The sequence below is a fragment of the Chaetodon trifascialis genome, chromosome 10 (assembly GCF_039877785.1).
Source record: "Chaetodon trifascialis isolate fChaTrf1 chromosome 10, fChaTrf1.hap1, whole genome shotgun sequence".
NCBI classification, from domain to species: Eukaryota; Metazoa; Chordata; class Actinopteri; order Chaetodontiformes; family Chaetodontidae; genus Chaetodon; species Chaetodon trifascialis.
In genome coordinates, this window is record NC_092065.1 from 13,140,435 (window position 1) to 13,163,777 (window position 23,343).

General features: G+C 41.3%; 1 long non-coding RNA gene across 1 annotated transcript; it reads right to left on the reverse strand.

Moving 5' to 3' along the window:
• Positions 1–2,669: 2,669 nt before the first annotated feature.
• LOC139338041 (uncharacterized) lies at positions 2,670–22,159 on the reverse strand. The gene is made up of 3 exons (XR_011602556.1): positions 22,052–22,159; positions 20,740–20,820; positions 2,670–2,747 (listed from the first exon to the last, which is right to left on the reverse strand). It is a non-coding gene; the product is annotated as an uncharacterized lncRNA (long non-coding RNA).
• Between the last annotated feature and the right edge of the window lie 1,184 nt (positions 22,160–23,343).

The following is a 23,343-nucleotide window of genomic DNA, read 5'->3' on the forward strand; positions in this document are numbered from 1 at the left end:
GCAGCTATTAAAATCTTTATAATTCTGTAAATCACAAGTGATTTGTTTTGCCCCATGGCTTGTTCCGATACATCCTTGCTGCTATTGCAAAGGGCACGGGGTGACTGCAATTGAGGAGAGCAAGCTTATTTTTACAACTAAGCTTGGAAAAAAGGGATGCCTTTTTTCTTCTTCTTTTTGAGTGCAGAAGGCAAAGATCTCCTCTGTGTCATAATTGCCTGAAGTTAGAGAGTAAAGGCTCTGGACTCCTGATGTTAGTGTGGGCCTTTCATCAGGGGGGTTGGAGTCAGAGCTGCTTTAAAAGATCAGGCACTCTGGAGGATCAGCCTCTGTTTTTATTTATGTAATAAAGGCATTTTAAAAGAGAGAAAAAAGCTCATCACTTATCTACTGCTGCATTAGATGTTTCTCCGACTGGCGCTGTCATTGTTGGGGTCTGCTGTTTGTGTTGATGGTTGAGGCTCCCATTATTCAAAGCGGATTTACATTTTCTCAATTATTTCACTTTTGAACTTCAATATTAAGTATGCTATACTGATTAATTTTGAGGACGGATGCCAAAATTAGCCTGCTTATTCAAACAAAGTGGAAGCCAAAAGTGGTAGAGAGGATCATGCAATTATGAGTAAAATCACTCCAATTAAACACTGCCATGTTAACTTTTAGAGAGCACACACTCCATATAATATAATTACAAATTGGGATGAAAAATGGAAAAGAAAACAGCAACATTATAGAACGAAGCGTTTACAGTTGATGGATTCTCAAAAAGCTCTCCTATCCTCTGGTGCTCAGGGTTAAGAATGGCACTCTTCCCCTGCTGCAACGCTCTCCCTCCCGACTGCCACACTCCCCATTCAGCAGCACAGGGCCCTCTGGTACGAGACAAGGGCCCTGACTGAGGACGCTTTGATACTTCAGCCTCTAATCACCAGAGTATCCTTATAGCGCCGAGCTGATGGACGAACAGGTCATAGGAAGGATGTCCCGACCATAAATCAGACTACAGGGGTGACAGCACACAAAATAGGTGAATTGTCCTTGGGTTCGCGATGCTGGCGGCATCCCTTGTGTCACCAAGTCACACCACCCTTTTTTATTATTTGGGAGCGAGTCAAACGGATGCCCTACCAGCCACACCGCCCTCCCCCCGTCTTGTGTTTTTTCCCCAAGTCTGCGAGCCTGGACCCTGCTATGAACTGTTTCCAGAGTCAGTTACTGGTGTAATTGAAAGTGCTTTGTCATCGCTTTCAGCCAAATACTGATGGATGTGAAGTTGAATGAGGTTTGGGTTTTAGTTATACGAGTGAGCCTGTGTGAGATTTATCACCGGAGGCTTAAGAGGCTACAAGGGACCATTAAAGCACCACCGCCTTCTACATCACAGTGAACTGTTCATTATTATTCATTAAAACAGAAGGCCTTTAATATGTCTAGTTTCCCATGTGAAAAAAGGAAAAAAAATGTACATACATGTTTTGATGATGGTTGGAAAACAACAAAAAAAAAAGCTGTTCAGTTGCCCAGTTTGTACAGCAACCTTAAATGAGCAACCTCGACCAGAAATTTATAAGCAACGACATGAGAGAATAAATAATTTGCACTTTTTTAAAGTTTCAGCAAAATCAAAACCTCCAGCGAGCTTCTTTTTATGCCTTCATGGGTATTGCATAAATCTTTGTTCTTTCCAGCTTTGCAGAGAATACTTGTGATCTAAACTTGAGGTCTGTCATGTTAAACATACACCCTTAATGCACATATACACTGAAACCACCAGTGGTTTTCAAATTCCTGTTTTCATAATTAGTGTGGCCTATGCAAAACCTATAAAACCATTTAATTTCATTCCTGGATCGACATCCACATGCAAAGCGTGGGAGGTGTGCTAGTTCTCATTGTCTCCCACTTATTATAGGCTGCCCCCAGCTGCCTGGGCTGTGAGGGCCCGGATCCTGGCTCTCGTCCAGCTCGGCTCTGATCTGGGCCTCTTTGTGATTTGAGGAGTGTAGAGCTTTGCTGGGCTGCTGTCCTAGAGCCATGTTGGAATGCAAGAGCAGTGGTGGAGGTGCAGAGGGAAGTGACCTCACTGTGTGATGCGAGCAAGAGTACGGGGCAAGAGTTACACACTGAGGTTGGTTGGATTATAAATAAAGTAGCGTGTGGTTTCTGTGCTGCAGCCGGGAAATAGGAAAAGGTGAATACCAGTGCTCACAGCACAGTTGTAAATGGTGCCCTATCCTAACACTGGTTCAAGGCTGCCAAGATAGCACGGCCAAGTAAAGTAGATTTAATAGGAAAATATCTCCCAATTTCTACATGTGCGCGAAGATTTTGCTGCTCCGTTGTGTATTTATGAGTTTTCTAAACATCTTTTTGTCAGATTAATGATTGATTTCTGTCTTCACATTAAATAAGACTCCTCACATCTGGTGGTAGACAGGTCATGAGCAAGTAGATGTTCATAATGTTTGCGTCCTTGACGCATAAAACTTAAATATATCTTATTTTTTCATCTCTGCCAAAATGTAAAACAGTCTTAACTTGAAACACAAATGAAAACAATATTTGCACAAGCTTTGTCTGATGCTAGAATTTGTACATGTGGAACAGGCAATATGTGTGGACTGCTGATGCGTGTTGAGGAGTACTTGTGACTGACCTGTCTGAGGGCATGCGGGTCGTCCTGTGGAGCAGAGGAGGAGCAGGAGGGGAACAAAAGACCAAGACCCTGCCACAGGCATAAATACCTGGGAGGAGAGACAAAGGCAACTTCACTTTGGCAGGAAGCACAGCATCCAGGGTAAACACTGATTACCTAGCTGCACCATCAGTGTGTGAAACTTAATATGAGTTCCAGGACATCCACAGCGCATGGATCCACAGTGTTTCTGCTCTTTCAGTTTTGCGCTTGTTTTGGCACAGTGCATAAAAGTTTATCGGCACCAGATGAATCCAGTTACGCCAAAGGCTTAACATGTTATTCTTCACAGACTAAATTAAACACTCCCATATTTGCAATGTAGGTGTCATTTTCTATATTAAGAATTTCATAAAGCGGAGTGTGGATAAATCTCTCATGGAGAAATCAATAGATATGCTGTTGCCTATGGGAAAATTAGCATGGTAAATGAACATTAACTTGCAGATGGTTGGGTACGGGGCATCGCTGCGGCTCCTAACAAACAATTGATTAACTTGTAAATTCCCATTGCCCAGCTGTTATTCAGGCTGTTTACCATAAATAAAAGAGGGGGAGTAGAGAAAGGATCCAGATGCTTTGAGTGCTGCAGAAAGGCAATCTGTCATTGTTCTCAACTAACACTGATGGATGCTGCTTTAAATGGGGATTGGTTTTAGTTAAACATGACAAAGTGAGGGATGACACGCCATTGGTCACAAAGGTCTGGAGGTCCAGCAACGCCTCAGCAGTTGCTTTTTTTCAGCCAAGACAACCTCTTGTTCATGTATCAGCTGCCAATAAAAGGGAGAAGTTGTTGGGGCAGGCTTTCAGGTTTGTTTGTTTTGCTGTGTGTTCGTGCTGAAGTTGAGAAATGGGAAAATGAACAAAACAACACCAAGATGGCAGCCTGTATGGCTAGAGCGTGATCTACTTTCTTTCTATGCTCCATCAGGGTCATTTCTGTACATTTGAAATATCTGGTGAGCAGTATGATTCCACTGGGGTCACTAAGGCTCACATATGAAGTCTGAAAAATCCTCTTTACATATGAACTGATGCTTTAGTCAAAGTGGAGTACGATGAGAGAACAGCTCATTACACAGACATATTGTTGATCTCTATATACACTTTCTGACTTGTGGATGTCTCACAAAGCTACTGCTACATGCACATAAACTAGGAAAGCAATTTAGAAATTTGCTAAATTACTCAGCAATAAAACCAGTAATCATTATGTTTATGTAATGAACTTTATGGACTGGCAGCAAACCAAACCAAAAGTTTTGACATCAGGTGAAAGCATTAAGTGCAGACATCTAAGTTCAGCCATTCAGCATGATATAAAAATTTAAAAGACGTGGTGTGTTTTGAGGATATTGCTGTCAGTGGACGGGAGCAAAGGAGGAAAAATCCAGTCTCAACCAGACCTCAGTGTGATGTCAGATTGTGAATGGCCCCGTAAACCCTGCTTCTCACTGACCCAAAAATAACTTTGGGTGATGTAAAATGCATATGGGCCTCTTTTCCAGCTGCAGAAGATCACATACATGTTCTCAGTAAAGAATGACATCAGAGACATGGAAGGAACAAGACAAGCCTTTCTTTGGACTGGGGACCTCAGGCTGCTGGCCCCACAAGTGATCTAGTTTCCCAGATGCAGGGGGGGAGAGGGGGATATCACAGAGGGACAGTTTAAGTAAAGAACTCTGCTAAACTCATCATTCCTTGTCAAATATGGTTGAGGTAAAAATCCACCCTAAAACGTACACTCCTTTCATCTTCTATCATTGACCGTTTACTTTCCCGAAACATAAAACAGCTATCGCATAAGCTTGCAAAAGAGGTTTTAAGATTTCAGGGTTCTTGTTTTAAAACCAGTGACCAGGAGTCACACAGAAACACATATAAACCCCCCACCCCCTCACATACACTCATATATAATTACACAGATGTTCTTTGGCGGGAGTACAATACAGTAAAAACATACTGTCGCTGCCCCTTTAAAGTATTGAAACTGGTATTTGGTGTGTTTCTCAATCAAATGCAGGTCTCTTTCACTACAAACTACAAACATTTTTCAACATTAGACAACAAACTTTGTGCTACAGATTTATTTGTCAGATGGTGCATCAAAAGACCTCTGAATGAATTTGGCAGTTATAGCAGGTTCAAAGGTTTTGATTAGACAGGGAGATACTTTTGATGATGGTTGCACTCTGAACATAAACCATCTGAATATATGTTTTCTGTTACACTAAACAAATATGAAACTTCTATTTCTTTGTTAGGAAATTCTGAAATAAATCAGTGGAAGAAGAACTGTGTTGCTGAAGATACATTTTTAAAAACACTAAAGGGATGCAATATATTCATTGCATCAGACTGATTCTACAGATACTGAAGGTTGGCACTGGATGTAGTAAATAAGGCAGCCACCTAATGTAAAAACAACAATACCACAAGTTGACTTTTTAAAAAGTGCTTACAATCGGCCAACAGATATTAATATTTTACCCATAGAAAAGTCAGACAATTTAGCTCACATTTAACTACTTAAAGAAGTACTTCCATCCATTATCTATATCGCCTATCCCTCTCGGAGTTGCGGGGGGCTGGAGCCTATCCCAGCTACAATGGGCGAGAGTCGGGGTACACCCTGAACCGGTTGCCAGCCGATTGCAGGGCCACATGCAAAGACAAACAAACATTCACACTCACACCTACGGACAATTTAGAGTCAGCAATTAACCTAATGAGCATGTTTTTGGTCTGTGGGAGGAAGCCGGAGTGCATGGGAAGAACATGGAAACTTCACACAGAAAGGCCCCGCCTGACCCGGGGATCAAACCGGCAACCCTCTTGCTGTGAGGCACGCGCACTACCTGCTGCGCCACCGTGCAGCCTAAAGAAGTACTTGAAATATCATAATGATGTATACAGTATGGAGTTCATTCATGGTAATAATGATAATATTCAGTCATGTCTCACATTAATAACGCTCAGGATATCTGATGAGAGTAACGCTGTCCATTCTAACCTGAGCTAAAGCTGACTGACGAGGTAAAGTAATGCACATCCCAAGGTCTTGCTGAGCTTGCTGATTCAGAGCTACGATAACATAGATGAAGCGTTATGATACTCCAACTCCTGTTCAGCCAAGCAAAGCTGACCACTGCTGCGATGCTGATGACTAACAGCTCAGTGTTCAGGAGTAGTAATGTACACTTAGGAATTTAAAGTCTGAGCCAGTGGAAGTTAGTTACTTCCATTATCTGCTTAGGTCTCATTACAAAGCACTATGCTGAAATGCAGAAAAGGGTAAAAAAAAAAAGAAAAAAAAAAGCTGACAACATCATTTTTTTGTTTTTGGTTGCCTGGCAACAGTGGAATCAAAGTCCCACGCCAGAAAAAATGAGCTCACAAATTTCATAGCTATATCTGAAAATGTCATAATGAGATTTAATCAGAAGCTGACACACAGCTCGTCTCCTAGAGACAGACTCACCTTTTCTCCGAAGATGCCCTGTTTCACACAGCAAAGACCATTTAATGAACGAGGTCGTTGTTCAGACCCTCAGTCAGGAACTACACTGATCCCACAATGAAAGTCCATCAGACGAGAGTGACCGAGTTTGCACACATTTCCTGTAAACCTCACAACAGCACTTTCCATTATTGAGAAAAAACAAACACCCTTCTGAGTTTTTCCCATCTGGGAAATGTCTGAGACAAACGGCTCAATAAGTCACAATTAGCGAGGGGCGCATTAGGAATAATTTACAGTATACGTGGAGCAGCAAACAACGCTGCCTATAGAGCAGAAGTCTGAACCTTGATACTCACCAGCTGGACACACATTTCAAGTAACTCTTTATGTGCATGTGGTAAAGTTAGCTTGAGGTTTGGCATTCACCAGCAAGTATTGTACTGTCAGTAGCTGCGTGTTCGTAGTATAATGTCTTCTCAGCAGAGAGTTACTTTAGAGAGGTCTCTGTGTTTGCCCTGCCAAAACATCAACCCCGAGTGGATCACTACAGAGGAGGTGGCTTTAGAGCAACCCAGCCTCATACCTAAAAGACTGAATAGGTCAACTGCCACAACTGTGTCCTCATGTTGTCAGCATTGTGAAGCATTTGCAGTTTACTTTGGTTTAGGCAACAAAACTGCTTGGTTGGTTTTGGGAAAAGATCATGGGTTAAAATAAGTACGTTACTGATACGTACATGTACATTACATAAATTACTTTCAGTTTCACATGGGACACTAACAGCAGTCTCCTGGGGGGGAAAGTCCTGTGTTTGCTTGACTGTGCAGGACACAGAGACAACACAGTGAGTTTTTAAATCAATTTAATCCTCGTAAATATTCCTCGTCTGAGGTCGGTTAGGATCCCTACTTTACTTCAAGAAAGTGAAATGTCAGATATTAGACATAATTATTTATTTCAGCTTTTATTTCTTCCATCACATTCCCAGTGGATCAGAAGTTTACACACACTAAGTATTTGGTGGTACTGCCTTCAAACTGTTTAACTTGGGTCAATCGTGTCGGGTAGCCTTCCACAAGCTTCTCACAATAAGCTGCTGAGACTGTGGCCCATTCGTCCTGACAGAAGTGGTGTAACTGAGTCAGGTTTATAGGCCTCCACGCTCACACATGTTTTTTTCAGTTCTGCCCACAGATTTTCTATTGGATTGAGGTCAGGGCTTTGTGATTTTTTTCTGAGGTCTTGGCTGATTTCTTTTGATTTTCCTGTGATGTCAAGCAAAGAGGCACTGAGTTTGAAGGTAGGTTTCAAAATAGATTCACAGGTACACCTCCAATTCACTCAAATGATGTCAATTAGCCTATGAGAAACTTATTAATTATTTTCTGCAATCACCTCAGTGTATGGAAACTTCTGACCCACTGGAAGTGATATAATAAATTATAAGTGAAGTAATATCTGTATACAATTGTTAGAAACGTATCTCCTAACTGACCTGCTGAGGCTAGAGTTTGTTAACATAAAATCTGAGTAATGGTTAAAAAATGAGTTTGAAAGACTTGATGACAACAGGGCCACACTCCGCAGTCAACATCAGTGATGGACGTGGTCAGAGATGCAGCAGCCTTGAAAGGCTCAAAAAGGGCAGTTAAATGCTGCTTTTTCAGTGTGGAATTAAGTCATTACTAACGTTACTGATTCAGCACCAGCAGAGCAGCACTGGCATCACAGTCCTTGTTTCGGGCACCTGATGACTAACTCTAACATTAACTCAATTTAGCCCTGATTTGGTTCTGAGAAAAAACACAACATGTGTCTTCCTAGATGACTGGATTCACCAGTCATTTATTTGCTTTGGTTCTATGGGGTTTCACTTTGGGCAGGTAGTGTGCAGCCGCCATATCTAAACTTGAGTATGGTGTCATATATGAGAGCTGGTGAGAGCCATTGAGAAGCACTAAAACACCTAATAATGCAGAGTTAGGTGACAATTTTCAGTGGGTTTAGCGCTATTAACAGCCCTGTCACATTACATTAGTCAGTCGGTTCATTTAATGTCAAAAATAATGGAACTCTATTTTGTTTGGAGATCATAAAAAAGCAAGCTAGCTGAAAAAATAGAGGCTGATTCAGTGAGGACAGAGTCAATGTAAAAATGTAAGAATTGTCATGTGCCGGGGTTTCACGGAGCCAACTAGTCAACTAACAAAGCCACAAATTGACACTGTGCATCGTTGTAGACTAGCAGACAAACGCACACAGAGTGGTTGAGATCATGTCAATGCATCATGGCTACAAATGTAAGTAGATGCAGGGTGTCGTGCTTTTCATGAGACACTGACAAACTTTTTTTGTTGTTGTCATTGCAGCTCAAAACATGCTAAACTGGATGAGCCACAAGGACAAATGCAGTTGGACAAAGTTTTTCCATTCTGATGCCCAATCAGCAGCTTTCACAAGACCAGAGATGGTGTTACGCAGTTTTGTGGTGAGCGAGCAAATAGCTAAGAAGCTGAAACCTCATTAAGAAGGAGAATTTGTGAAAGAGTGCCTTGTTGCTGCCATGGACTTGCTGGCATTGGACAAAATAAAATTGCTCCAAAGTGTCACTTTGTCTGGAATAATTCACAGAGATGATGGCAGAAATTAAAGCTGTGGCAAGTGCAATCAGAAAGCATTGTGCATTTTCCTGTTCAACAAAAACAAAAGCCTCATATGACATCTGAACATGCTGGTGAGTGTGAAACCTCCTGAGAGGTTTCACTTCATGAGAAGTAATCAAAAGGAATTCAACATATTTGTTACGCCATTTAAAATGGAGCCAGCTGATGTGCCTGACAACTCGCAACATGAAATCACTGAGCTGCAAAGCAACAACCTGCGACTGAGAGCAGGTCTTTTCAAAACTGATTCTTCTGCTAAAGAGTGACTCACCCAAACCTGGAAAACTAGCTGCCAGTATCATCATCATCATCTCTACCATCTGACATCAGATGCCTCACCAAAGAGAAGCAGTTGCAGCCATAGTATGATATATGTTGTATTATGCTCAATAATTTAGTATAGCCAGGGGCTCCATGTCCCCCCAGTCCCCTTGTGAGCCACACCTATGAAAAATATCTGGGGGCGCCACTGAGCAAAGCCCTCAGAGGATGTTATAAAAATTGAAATGGCCCTTAAGATGAAAAAGGCTCCACACCCCTGCACTAGACGACAGCTTGAGGACTGTATGAAATGGAAAATGGTTCCTCCTCTGGGGAGCCCAACATTGTCAAAAAATATCAATACCTAATCAAGTATTGGGACAGAATTTATTGATTTATAAATACCTAAACCAAATTTCATAACAATCTATCTAGTAGCTGTTGCTCTGAGCCACAGTGTTGGATGGCAGATATATCTTGCAATGACTATTTTACAGACCACTTCGTAACGATGTTGTCTGATGTGTTTCATGTGATGTCTGCTGCTGAGTCGTTTTTATTACATTTATGTGATATCTCAGCGAAGAAAGAATTTAATGATCTACTTGGAGAAAATGAATATCATCATAGCCTCCATTTATGCTCACTTTAATGTGGCTTGTATTTCTCTAAACATTGAAAATGTCACATTTCATAAAGTCTAAAATATGACAGAGGCAACAATAAAACTCCTTATTGTGAGGACATTTCCTGTCACAGACTAGGTTTCAATTGTGGAGAACAAATATGATTCCAGTCATCAGCGAGACAGAATGTCAGATCAGCATGTTTTTTGTGATGTTGCTGTTAGTTCTCTAATGTGAGTCCATGCGGCCAGACTGCTCACAGACTTGGCCGCTGGCTGAAGCCAATTGTCTGAGTTAGGCAGCAGAACAGAAGACTCCCCACTTGGAAAAAGGAGGAGAAAACAGTGGAGGAGTTTTTAGCAGTCAGCCCTCAGACAGGAAGACTCTAGAGGAAACACCAGAAAGCCATTAACTAACCACAGTATTATGGTGATCTATTTGCTGGAATGGCCTACAGACAGCTAATGAACAAGCCTTTACCCCCCCCTCCCCTCGCTCAACCCATCTCACACACACACACACACACACACACACACACACACACACACACACACACACACACACACACACACACACACACACACACACACACACACACACACACACACACACACACACAGGAGCAACACACACTGAGAAGCAATGCTGAAAGAGCTCTTGCTTGTACAAAACAGCGTGACAGATCAATGCCTGATTCCTAAATCAAGGGAAAAGGTTATTCTCTGTCTCACTGGGATTCCACTTACTATCCCCCTATATCTAAGACACTCCCATACCCATTTAAACCAAACAAGTCCAACCCCCCTCCCAAACAACACACACATCTCCTAATTAAGAGCGAGGCGGTGGGGTTTTTTTGTGTCTGTGGTTATGCTTGCAATGTTAGTGTCTGGAGTGTGAAAACAGATCTGATGGACTGGTGCCCTCAGCTCTCCCTGATCAGGCTCCAGCAGGTATCCCCCATGATTGACAGCTCACAGGTCAGCCGCCCATCTCTCAGTCTGTTAGAGGGTGGGCGGCAAAGAGATTTGGAATGCCTGGGACCCTGATTGCTTTATTGCTCGCCTGTCAGAACCATTGTACAGCTCTGTATTATTAGGGCTCGCCATCTCTCACCGTCTGGAAGGTGTCGCGTCTCAGCTCTGCATAAAGAATCACCACTCCATTCAAAATCCTCTTTCTTTTTGGCTGAAAGGAAGAAAGCACAGATTTTTCCACAGAATCTCCTGTATTGGTTTGTCAGATAATGCAACACAAGTGTCTCCAGGGAATGGTTTGGATGGCGCTGCTTTACACTCGAATGCAGGGGATTTGAGATCCCATTTGGCAATAATTTATCACAGTGATACCAAGAATAGCCTTTAACATTATACAGGAATTACTCTGATGTTCCTGATTATGCATCAAATCACGGTGAATTCTTTACTACTGTGGTGTCCACACCCCTGAAACATGACAGATTCTTTATTTTGCATTTTTCCGATGTTTCTTTCACTTTAAACAGCAAAAAATCCCTTCTCTTGAAACTCTTTGGTGTTCTAGTAGAATATACAAAGCACAACAATGCACATGCTTCGAAATGATGGTGACTTAAATATTTAAACATATTTTGTGTGTATTTTGACAACATATGAAGTATCTTATGCTTGATGTGGTTTGCACTGTGAGCTGATGGTGTCCACCAGGGCTAATCATTACTTGCAGCCCTGTCATGTCCAAAAGTGCCGTAGTATTTTTTTTTTAGCATTTCATTATTGGGAGCGATATTGTCTATAATCACAACAGGTGCAACTGTGTCACAATAAAAGTGTTTCAGATGAAAGTGGTGAGTCAGGGCATGTCCAAACAGTGATTTCACTGTACTGTCACTTGCTGAGAGAAGTACAAGAATCAGTATGATAATATTACTATCTAATTATGTTAATTTACTTTTACCCTTCACCTCCTCAGCCAGATGTTTCTATTTGACGAACCAATCAGAAAACACACCCGTACAGGAAAGTCTGAAATCCCCCACGTTGTCTTGACATGAAAGGGTTAATACAGGCAAAGGAAATTTTAGAATATCAAGTGAGGTATTGCTGTGAAAAGTACGTCCTTCTCTATAGTTCACTCCCACCGGAACAAAGAGCCTCCTCCAAAGACACAATGGCCCAGTAAACAATGTCTCTGCACAAATCCCTAGCTGATTTTTTTCTTGTTATTCCCCGAGCCGAGATGACAGACTGGCAGGTTGTCGAAGGTCATCAGAGCAGTGCCTCCTGGTCCCCTGGAGCCCAGGTGATGGCCAGGCCACATCCCCAAGTGCTCTTGCTGCTCCGGGCCACAGCAGAGACAAGCCCACTGGGGTGCCACGTCGCTGTCTCCATGGAGATGAGGCGACGGGCTGGCCTCGGCTCAGGCTCACACCTTTATGGTCAGCGACTCTGCGTCTCTGAGGAGCCGTCCCTGCCTAACAGCAGTTGCACACAAGTTGTGATCGCCCCCGCTCCCACCCCAAAACCATTCACCCTCTCTTTTTTGTTGTCTTTTTTAAAGCCAGTGCAGGCACAACGCGGCCAACAGTCCACCCCTCCTTGCCCTGGCAGTGCTACCCTTGTGAGGCCTGCTGGGAACAGTGGTGAGATGTTAGATTAGACCTTCAAGTCTGGGCAGGACCTAAGAGGGGATGCAACGCAAAGGGACTGCCCACTCTGTCTACGGCTCATGCTCCATTATGGTTTTATCTGGGGGTGTGAAAGTATCATTCCCAAATGCTGTCTCCTTTAAGATCCTCTCACAATTGGCTGCTGAAGAAAACTGGCGTGACTGGCTCGGCTCAGTATCCCTGTTGATCTACATTATCATGTCTCATTAGAGCGATGATGTTTGACAGATAGTTATCAGATGCATACGTCCAAATGTATACATCACTGACAAGCAGCTTTCATGTTGGCGATCATATTGATTTTTAAAGCGTTACTCTTCCTCATTGTGTATGTGTGTCCTAATCTGAGAAATGAATGATAACCTCTTCATCACTCTACCCCCTGAGTGTTCTTACTGGAAGCCATATTGATTTTGTTAGTCTGAGAGTCCTTGCATTGCCTGGCCTTTACCTCAGGGACAAATCTAATTGTTTATCTCTGGACAGACTTCTGCCTTTACTCCCTTCTGTCTCATTATGTGCCAAGATTTGTCAAGTCAAGTCTCTCCACACTCTCAAATCTCGCTTTACAACATGTCGTTCGGCAGAACACTACAGATGGCTTACTTATCAACAGACCCTCCCACATGGAATGTTACAAACATGACAGCACAACACACTTGCAAAAATATACACAAACTGACATACAATGTAATCACACTCTGGAGACACGATTACACATACTGACACACAAAACATGAGTCACTTTTTTTTAAAGAAACACTGATTTTTGATATCTTTGTGTGTGCTTTCTCCAAAAAATAAATAGAGCTGCAATACACCGCACAACAATAGCATTACAAATGTTCTTTACCGCTTCATTAAAGACCACGCTCGAGCAGAATAAAACACTGATCACAAAGTGAAATGCAGCTCGTGTTTTAACCAGCTGGATCAGGTCAGTGGAGAAATTCCACAATATTCCACTAGTTCAACACAGCAAACACAGTAGTCAGGCTGTTTTTCTGTGAAGGAGTGGATCTCAATAGATGCATTTTGTCAAACCAGCTCCGCCGTAATTATACACAAATGAATGACCAAGGTTACTTTATACATCACTGCAACCCCATTTTGCTCAATATACTCATTACTGTATATCATAAGCTCTGCATACAATAAGCCTCTGACAACTGAGACATAGTAGCACAAGCAATACATATACCAGAGTCTAACTAAGGAACACAAAGCTTTATAGACTACTCTACTCTCTTAATTACAGTATAGAAGCAAACAGTACAGTAGACGTCCTTGGCTGGTGATGTCTTATTCACAACTAGATGTGTTCTTACAGAGAAAATCATCTATGGATCATCATGTATAGAAACACAAATACAAGTGAATGAGCCAAAGAAAATAGTTTGTTTACATATATTTGATCAATATTTCCTAGTACATCAAATTTGTGTATGGTTTGAACTATAACCCAATACGCCATTTTAAAATTAATGTATTAATTTATTCCTTTAGTTAAAGTTAAAAGTCCCACAATGCTTCATTAGTTTCAGGGTTCTAGGAAGTCTAGTTGCTTGTCTGACACTGTTCAAATCAGCAGGTTATCAGCTGCTTGAGTATTATAAGGCTGTAGGATACTGTGATTCAAGCTGTTCATATTGAAAGTTGAGCAACTATTATTCCCAAACTTAATATGACAAAATAATTCTTGTGAATTTAGCGACCACTCTTTTTTTTTATTATTTTTTTTTCTTATCATCTTGGCCTCTCACCAGTTCTCCCAACTCTTTCAGACCATTGGAAGCCCTTGGTCAGGTTTTATCACTGAGTTAACTCCAACGAAGTAGGCCAGATCGATAAGCACATTCTCAGAAAGGAGCTGGAGCACAGAGAGTTAGAGGCGCGGGGGAGAGAGGCGCGAGAGGCAGGGAGCAATCAGAGAGCTATGGATGTGTGTGCCTTCAGGAGTGGATCGATGCGCTGACAGGAGCCCTGCTTTGTTCTCGCACAGTGCTCAGATGTTAGGCGTGCTTAACATGATTGCTTAAAGGTTTTTGTTTGCCTACTTGAGTTTTTGTTTGTCATTTTGCTCTACTTATAGTATATCCTCCTGTCCCTTTTGTTTGTCAGTTAGATAGGTGAGTACAGTGGCTATCTTAAGAGTCATTGTTTCTTACACAGTTTAAATCAGAAGAGGTTTTAACTGGTGTCTCACCTCCATTTTGACAATTTTCTGGGCATGGATAATAGCCAAGCCCACAACTAAGAGCAACAAAACTAAAAAAAAATCTGGAAACAGTTCTGAATAAACAACTTGTAAAAAATGATGATTAACAATAACATAAAGCATTTTTAAGTGTTAAGCAGTAAGAATTCGGTTAAAGAAGAGGGCTGCTTGCCTTTGACAAACTGGTCTCTGACATCCCTCGTCATTTCTTTAGTTCCAAGGAATTTTTCATCATTACAAAACTGCATTCTTTATCCCCGCACCACATGGCCACCCAAACCGAGCTAAGCACTTTGCCTCGCTAAATACTCTGCCAAGAATTACTTCTAACAAGAACTTGGGTGTGCCTGCCTCCTCACAGAAAGGTGTTAACCGCAAAGGACAAGTAGGTGTCAATAGATCTGCTCTCAGCGCCTATGGGACGTTGAGACGCATGAGCTCTTTTCCAAGGCTTAATAAGATAGCACAGATGCGCCCTTGTCTGAGCACAGCCCTGTGTCTCATTGTACTTTGGCCTCCCAACCCTGCCATTGCAAGACCTCTATTGCACTGGCTGCATGAGAGGGTCTCATTAGGACAGACAAACGAAAACCGGGGTCAAGGTATATAAAGGTAGCCACAGCTAAGGAGCATGCCTCTAAGATGAGTTGGGAGCTCCACCACGTCTTAGGGCCACCCCTGCAGACCTCTGGCCCTCCCCATCATGACCTCCAATATCTGCCATTATTTGATGAAGCAGAGCTTGATAATTATTTTGCGTGGCTGAAGAAGGGGGCACAGTGTGAAAAGAGTGTCTCACTCTAAGGGGAAGGATGGTAGGGGATGACAGAAAAAAAAAGGAAAAAAAACTAACAAAAAAAAAAAAAAAGATCAAAAGCAGGCCTTTCGCTTTTCATGCCTCAGAGGCTCCAAAGAGGATAAGGAACAATTGGGCCCTGGGTATCCTGTCCTCTCTGGCAATTAGACTCAGCTGATGAAGTGAAAGGGATGAATGGCAGGGTTCAAGGCCTTCTCTAGGATTCACACAACAGGGTGTGTTTTTACCTTCTTCTTTATCTTCTTCTCCCTTTAGAGTGGCAGAAATGCAGCTGAAATATTTCCAGATGAAGACAATGTGATGCAAGGTGCCAAATCTTAAGCATGGGGGCTGATGAGATTGAAGAGGTGTGAGAGGAGCTAAGGGGCACAAACAGACTTGCTTGCAATCATATGTGCACACATACATTTTCAAGACAAAAGGATTGTCCTGTATGTGCTCATAAGACATTTTATTAAATTTAGTCTGGGATGCTCTAAGTTTAAATTGTGTATTCATCAGTATCATCAACAACTATTACAAGTGGCACAGCAGGTAGCACACAGTGTTCAATAGGAGGAAGCAGATGCACCTGACATATGGACAATTGTTCATCCAGACAGTGCTCAATGTGTTCACAAGCATACCTGATTGGTCAGTTTTTTGTTTTGTTTTTTTCTTTTTTTTTTAACCAACTAAAACATTTCCATTGCAATTCATGACAGTTTAGTTCAGACAAAGCACATGATCATCAAAAGGACTATAGCATATGTCAATTTAAATAATGACGTTTTCAAAATTCAGACTGCGTTTACCAATCATTTTTGTTTAAGATTTGTGGTAAGGTGTTTTTTCACATTTAATACCACTCCTTCCACTGGGTTGTCATAAAAGAAATATACCAACAATCACAAGTACAAGGACGAAAAATAAATCATCCACCAGTCCCAGTGAGACAAACAATAAACTATACATTGAGAACATGATTATACTTGTGCAAAAATAAAAATAAAATCAAGCATCTTAACTGGTCATTGTTTAAAGTGTTGGTGTGCACTGATTATGCAACTCTTGCCATCAAGCAGGTCCCACTGAAATCTGATCTCTTCATTTCTCCACTTTGTATAATCGTTGTAGAATATGCATGTGCTGTATCACCCTTTTAAAGTGTATGCAGTCAATGCCAATTTCTTGAGAGCAATACATAAATTATTTATTAAACTGTAGCATTAACACTTAACATTAAACTTCAAGCCAAGCTCTCTGATGAGGTTTGAATCTGACACAAAATCAGATACATTTTCAGAGATAAGTAAGTTAAATGAAAACCAGGCATCCTGTGTTAAGATGCTACAAGCAGGCATGCTAAACCCCTACTGATGAACTGAAACACCACACTTCTTTACAGTAAAGTGCCACATTTTGCTCAAAAATGCACCCGCCCTGGTACAACCCCTACATTCTGTTGTAAATTTTTTTAAAAATCTGATAAGATAGTTCACTTTTACAGCAAAGTCTTTAAGCTGCTCCATTATGAAATGCATAAACTTACATAACAAGCTTGCTGCCATTAAGTTGCCGTATATTTCACAGGGCATTTCTTACAGTGCCCATGCCAGTAAATGGGCCCCCGAGTCTTGAACGATCCTGCCACACTGCACTAAAACCTTAAGATGATTAGTGATATTCTTAAAACCTAGCCCACTGATAATGTGTTTAAAGAAGCGATACGGCTTTTCCAAGCTTTGAGTTCAAAGTCTGAGAAGCATGGGGTCAGAATGCCAATGGGCTAAACAAAGAGTAGCCAAAATGGGCTTTGGGGGATTTGAAACTTAGGCCCCTGAACCCCTTTGATCGAAACAGAGCTGGGACCATAGAAATACTAAGTATCAAGTGCCTGGGACTGTGTCGCTGCTAAAGAATGATGAGTTTGGCATGTAGGATGAGAAACTACATGTTCCAAAGCAGAAAGAAATAATGATGTAGTGTAATAGGAGGTTAAGAAACATGACATTTTATTATTATCCTCAGGATTCCAACCAATGAGCTACATTCAAGACAATTTAAGAGTTGGTCCTCAGCACCGATATGCACCATAACCCGAAGATTCCTACACTGTACAGTATGAGCAGCAAGGTCTCTTTGTTTGACAACGGCAAAGACGGAGGGGGATGCTGAGCCTAGAGATGTTTAGATGTTTCAATTTTCAATCACTTTCAGCTGAACGTTTGGATACAATCTTTTTAAAATCTATTTTAATGACACATAAATATTAAATTAAGTGGCAAAAGCATCTGTTTTAAGGATGCTCTGTGCTAGCTCTAAATATGCAACTGGCTAATTAGTATTACTTTGTCTCTGTCAGTGTGCTTGATGAAACACACCAGAACAAAAATGACTCAAATTCAAACTTGAGCAGATTTTCCCATCTTGAGCAGCCTTGAGCAATTAAGTAAGCATGTTTTCATCTTATTCTACTGATAAATGGATCATGTCCAAGAGAATCCAACTGTGCTCAAAGTTATTATTACCAAATTGACAATAAGGGCAACAATACAACCTCGCCAAATGTACAGTGCGGTGAATAAATGTTTTTCTTTCACGTTGATACCTGAAGTCATTAAATGAAAATGGGCAAATAATCTAAAATCACAATCAATCAAAGGCTCAATTATGTGTGTTTATTATCATCCTGTCAGTTATGTAGAAACACCTGTAGGCTGCTACATCAACAACTGATTAGTGCTGGAGGCAGCCATAATAACAAATAGAACATATGATGGAGAAGACGATTAAACTGAGACAATTTCAATTAGCCTGAGTGAGGTGTTTGAGTCCACACTGAAAGTAGTCAAAGGGTGTATGATGAGTCATACAGTGTGACTGGTACACCATAACAACTACACACACTGCAGTCAAGTTGCACTGTCTGGAGGACACAAAAGTGCAGCAAATGGCAAAACATGTACCGTATGTTCGGGAAGGCAGAGGAACACAAAGAGCTGTGACTGTATGAGTGTGTCATTCCTTTGTTGAAGAGAATAACATCACAGTTTGGATGAAAATGAGTCTGTATGATGCACTGTTTCTACTAGATTAAGTGTGGTATCAGACATATTACTATTTGGTAGGTACCTGAATGCAGCATCACTATTCTGTAAGCCTGTGGTTTTTATGACTTTTCCTACTTTCTGTAGCTGTTTGTGTTCACTCTGACTTCCTCTTTGACTCTGCAGCTATTAAGCATCTGCAAACTTATCAGAGGAAGTTTCACACATCCAAAATGCAGTCTGACACAGTTTGTTGCTGATAGGAGGATTATTTCCTTGATTAATAGGTATGCCTATAAAACAAAAAAAAAACAGTGAAAACTGTCGATCACAACTTCCTAGAACCCAAGGTGCTTTCTTAAAACACCTTGTTTTGTCCAACCAACAGTCAAAAACTCAGCAAATTCTCATATCTGAGAAGTGAAACCATTTTTGGTTGAACACTGATCAATTATCAAAATATTTCAATCAATCAATGAATCAATACATCGTTGCACTCTAGACAGAACATTAGCTTTCATTCAATATTAGCAGGCATGACAATGAAACACAAATAAATTTACCTCGAGTATAGTCCCTCATATTGCCTGTAAGTATAAAAACTAATCTTTTTTTTTTGTTTGTTTTTTTAGATGGAGGGCATCTTCCTTAATATTCATAATCAACTCATTCAATTCTTCAGTCTATTACCACTGGCAGATGCCTTCCAATGACACAAAGAGATAGAACGCACAAAACTTGATGACAATATTGTTTTAATTGTTCAAATTTTCTCTCCTTTTTTAAAGGTGACAGGGCCATTACTCCAAAGTCACCACTTATCAGCAGTATCACCGAGGATTAATGGTTTCACTTGTGCTAGTAAGAAATGTTTAAGTTGTCCCTATTATCAGTGCAAGAAAAAGAATCATGGTTATTTGTCATTGTGTTAAGCAGTGAGAGAGACTAATCTAACAAAACAGCCAGTTAAGAACATGATTAACCCTTTCTGGTGAGACCAGGTGGAGTGTGTATTGGACTGGGCACAGCAGGCAAGCCACTGTCTGCCTTCAGGAGACCTGTGTCAAACTGATCCCAAATAATCCATCAGCAGCCATAACACTGTGTTTAAGCTGCAGCTATGCTGAAATTAGGGTACTAACAGGTAAAAAAAGCATGCGCAAAGAGAGGAAACCTAACTTTGCACATGGTTTTAACCCTTTAAACTTCAGTGCAATATTCTCTATATCATTCCCATTAGTTTGGTGCATAATTCAGACTGCGGCTGGGTGAAAGAAGATGAAAAAGGGTTCCTCGTCACACACTACCTACCTACCTATATATATATATATATATATATATATGAACAAATGATCTAAAGCTTGAAAACCAGAGGTGGAGTATCAAGGACTGGAAGTCAATCAATAACAAGCATATAGTCAAAGAAGAGCCCACCGCAAAAAAAAACAAAAACAAAAACGTCAGAGTAAGTATTACACTAGAATAATATTCAGTGATCTCATAGCTTAAGATGTACTGAATGAAAGAAAGTGTAGGAAATTACAACGGCAAATTAAAGATTTGGATTTTAAATTTAAATTGAGAGTCATCGTTTGTTTGCAACAACAGCAATTACCACCAGCAATAGCTGCCATACTACCCATTTAACACATTTGTCTGGTGAAGGATGTTTTTCTTCCAGCATTACAGTCCCTGAAGCTTTTGTACTGGTTGTGCAGGCTTGTTCCCGCTCCAGTAATCTCCTACATTATTTTCCTTGTCTGTCACCTTTATAGTATCTATTAGCCACTCTCTACTATCTGTTTGTGGGGCATTTTCTCTTCCTTTTCCCCATGAATGTTTTATATATTGGAGGGAGAATGATTGGTCTTTGCAATGAGGCCAGCGCGTGGCCTCAGTAAGACAAATTGCTCCAGAACGTCTAAATGGCAGTCAATGATAACTCATTGTAAGGAGAGTAAGTGACTTCCAATGGAGTGGATAGGGGACAGAGAATAATGGCAGAGCACAGGTGAAAAATAGATGTTTGGCTCGGTGTAATTACTCCATTAGGGGGCTCTCTGTTAATCTACCAAACCACAGCAAGTGTTTTTACAGCAATGAGGAGGTGACGGGCGAAAATGACTGCAACTGGACAGAGAGGAGCCCCGCCACCTCCCCAATCACAACATACACTATGAAGTGTTTACTAATGGACAAATGTACTCTCAGTCTGCGCTCTCTGCAGCATCCCACGAGCTACTCCAGTTTCAAGTAAGTGTGGTGATAGATGTATTGACGAAGTTCGTGATTGAGCTGACATATTAATTACCTGCAATATGGTCCCGTGCCTTCGGAGTGCTTTAACCTCCTCTGTCTCAATTGTGTGCTGGGAGATGGATCAGCTGTGGGCCTGTTAAACATGAAAATCTGGGTTAGAACAAAAAAAAAGGGACAAAGGAAAAGCCGCCCGCTGGAAATCAACACCCCCATTCTGCTGATTTCCAGACAAACATAATGATAACAATTTTTTGACCATTTGGTGTCTGCTGCTTCCGCCTGTGGCAATCTAGACAAAAGAAGCCTGGAAAAAAAAAAAGCTCCAATATGGTCTTAAGAGTTTATTCTGACCACACAATCTGTTTTCTTAAGTCAACTTTTAAAACACTGCTATGAGCAGTGCCCACAGCTTTATCACTGAAGCTCAGATTGACCTTGTGTTCACCTTTATACTATTTCCCATCTGTTTGGGTTCCACCCTAGAATCCATCCCAGTTGGCTGTAGGCCCACTTTGCATTGGGCTTTCTCAGTGGAACCCTGAACAAAACCCTGTAGGAGCAAAACGCTCTCCGTTCGGCCTATTTCAGAGAAATTCCAGCTTACATCTCAGCATTTCCCTTTCGACGCCCAACAAGCCTGCTTGGACTTTTCAGGCTGTTTCCCCATGTGCAACAATAAAGAAAGGCCAGCAAGTGTAAGAGCTTCTTTTGCTGCAACTTTCCTCTTGACTTGAATCAGTACAGTCCTGCAGCATATGGCAGGGTTAAAAAGAGGGTCAGGATAATGTGGTCAATCCTACAACTTTAAAAAGGTAAACGGAGCAACATATGATGAGGCTGATCAGGAAAACAGCCACTAATAATAATAATGATTAAAAAAGAGTGATTAAATTTGCAGAAAATTGCTCCATTCTTGTTTCTTTAAATGCTCCCACTCGTTCATTTAACTTACATTAGTTACAAGTGAATTAAGGCTGTGCACATTTATCTACACCCTTGGTTGTAGCTCTGCTGATACAAATCCTCACAGCAGCTCATTAGAGGGGTAAACTGACCTTCAACTAGATTAAAAAAAAAAAACGTTGAAAGCTATCAGCAGGCAGGTGTACACGGCTCAAAACACATACAAAGACACCAATAGGGGAAAATACAAGGCGTCCAGCTGGACAATTTTCACTGCCCCAAAAGCTACAGGTTGCGGTAAGGGGACTTCAAATGCTAAGGACAGTGAGAGGTGCCATTATCACTCAGTGCTGAAAACGAGCACGGTGACCCGATTAAAGCGAGAATTTCTGGGTCACGGTCTTGTTTTTCAATGCTTAATTTGTCTATCGATAGTGACACGGTCCGTGGCTTGCACCTACCTGTAATATTATCTTTGTAAAAGTCGTGGTTCAGACAGGGCCCTTGTCACTGTAACCCAACACGGAGTGAGAGAGCGGGTTGGCCTGCAGCGTGTTGCAGGCAGGAAGCACCGGCTGGCTGGCTGCATGGCTGGATGGATGGATGGGGAAGTTGCGGGCTGCGGCGCCGCTCAGTGGACGCTCCGGTTTCAGGAGCTCCTTTTCTCCACTCTGCAGCTCCTCGGCCACGGCAGTCTTCCGGGCATGCATGAAGTATACAAAGTCGCTTTCAAAGTTTTCATGGCCTGAACTTTATTTATTATTATTATTTTGTCAAGCATTTTTTTTTAAGTTATTTTGAAGTTTGATTGCGCACAAAAGAGCGCACAAAATGAAAACATTATTTGTAGGGTATATTATTACCGAAAAACACCGGATTTGCTCCTTCATGTGTAGTCCATATTGCTTTAGGTGAGTATCATTAGATAGATAGATAGATAGATAGATAGATAGATAGATAGATAGATAGATAGATAGATAGATAGATAGATAGATAGATAGATAGATAGATAGATAGATAGATAGATAGAAACTCTTCTAATCTACTTCTGTGTAATGCTGATGGCAAAAGTTTTCTGTTTATTAGCTTTGTTAGATGAATCAATTATAACTAATTGAGCATGTGTGCTGAGATGTCATTGAGGTTGGTCCAGTAGCTTTGAGGGTTTTATGTCTGTTGGGTGTCCTCCTCACTTGTAAAAGAGGAGCAGATGGGAGCAGTCTGTCATACCTTCGCACAGCAACACACTGTAGCTTTTCCAAAACTTTGCTCCATGCAGTGTGCTCTGTATTTTGTGAATATTGTGTGATCGTGCAGGCACCATCTCTGGAAAACCAAAAAAATAAAAATAAAAATTTGGGCTTCAGTTCGTGAACCACATGGCACTAGTTTTGCCTTAAGTGCCAATAAATATGCAGGAACACTGTGGACGCTATACTTCACCTGAACTGAGAGTGGTTAGCTTGTTTCGGTGGCCTTTGGTGTATAGCAACAAACAAGTTCATAGTGTCTGTGGTCCAGCCTTCTCGGGGCTTCCTTTGCATCAGACGCACTGCCCTTCATCTCATGCTAATGTAGCACAAAAAAGATATCTTGCTTTAAAGACATGGCAGTCAGTTAAAAAAAAGGCTGTGCTCAGTGTTTGAAGCCATAAATGTGACAGAAGACTTCAAGAGGAAGACCCAAGACTGGCAGTCTAAAGATGAGTGAGAGGCGGACAGGCAACATGTTTTTTTCCCATCCAGAGGGATAT